The sequence below is a fragment of the Pygoscelis adeliae genome, unplaced genomic scaffold (assembly GCF_000699105.1).
Source record: "Pygoscelis adeliae isolate BGI_AS28 unplaced genomic scaffold, ASM69910v1 Scaffold320, whole genome shotgun sequence".
NCBI classification, from domain to species: domain Eukaryota; kingdom Metazoa; phylum Chordata; class Aves; order Sphenisciformes; family Spheniscidae; genus Pygoscelis; species Pygoscelis adeliae.
The window spans coordinates 1,494,485-1,495,728 of record NW_008823967.1 but is presented as its reverse complement, the minus strand read 5'-3'; positions in this window follow the sequence as shown (position 1 = coordinate 1,495,728).

Genomic DNA, 1,244 nt, shown 5'->3' with positions numbered 1-1,244 from the left:
TTCCACTTGACTGTTCAATGAGGTACCTAGGCCCATGGGGAAACTAGTGTGGCAATGCTTTCCACTCATTCCTACAGAGAACTTATCTGTATTAAGGGTATGTCTACACATCAAAATAGATGTGCAGTTGCAGCAAGAATGAGGTGGGTTTAGCCTTCGTAGTGCAGAGATGTATGGCTTCAGTGTGACACAGCCTCTGGGGACCATGGGTACACGTTCCTATGCCCAGTCTGGGTTTAGAACCATGATGCAGTTTTCTTATACTGGGATCATTATCTCATCTACCAAGATTAAAATTAGCACCATTATTTTAACTTGGTTTAAGTGCCATAATCTCACCATTTTATGGCCTACAAAATGGGAAAGAAAAAGTCTTTGTGCTGTTCATTCATAGCTAAATTTCATTTGGATAACTATTTCCAGTAAATCTGATTCCCCTTCAGCTTTATCAAAAGTGTAATGGCAATTAAAAAAGAAAAGATATTTGAAAAGGGAAAGCTTTCAACATTTATCTTTATCTCCACATTGTGCTGCTATGGTCTGAGAGTGCATTTCTATACTTTTTGTTCCAAATCACTTAGGCCAACCTTCTTGTGGATGGGAGCTAGGAAAACCCACACCGGTAAATGTTTCAGCAATACAGAAGCCACATGAATCCTAAAGAAACCTCAAGTTTAATGTATTATCCCTTTTCTGATCATATTGTTGGTATGCTGTGTTCTTGCATATATCCTATATATGCAGTATGTATGTCAAAATATATCAAAGTTAATAATTAATGTTGACACAAATATATAGCACTTTTCTATACCATTGAAACAGGGTATATATATATAGGATATTTGTAACAACCAGAGTAAGGATGGATAATTTAATTTAATGTTCCCTGCCAATGAAAGCCTCGCTACAACCTCCTTTCAGGTAGTTGTAGAGAGCAATGAGGTCTCCCCTCAGCCTCCTTTTCTCCAGGCTAAACAACCCCAGCTCCCTCAGCCGCTCCTCATAAGACTTGTTCTCCAGACCCCTCACCAGCCTCGTTGCCCTTCTCTGGACACGTTCCAACATCTCAACATCCTTCTTGTAGTGAGGGGCCCAAAACTGAACACAGTATTCGAGGGGCGGCCGCACCAGTGCTGAGTACAGGGGCACTATCACTTCCCTGCTCCTGCTGGCCACACTATTTCTGATACAGGCCAGGATGCCGTTGGCCTTCTTGGCCGCCTGGGCACACTGTCGGCTCATGT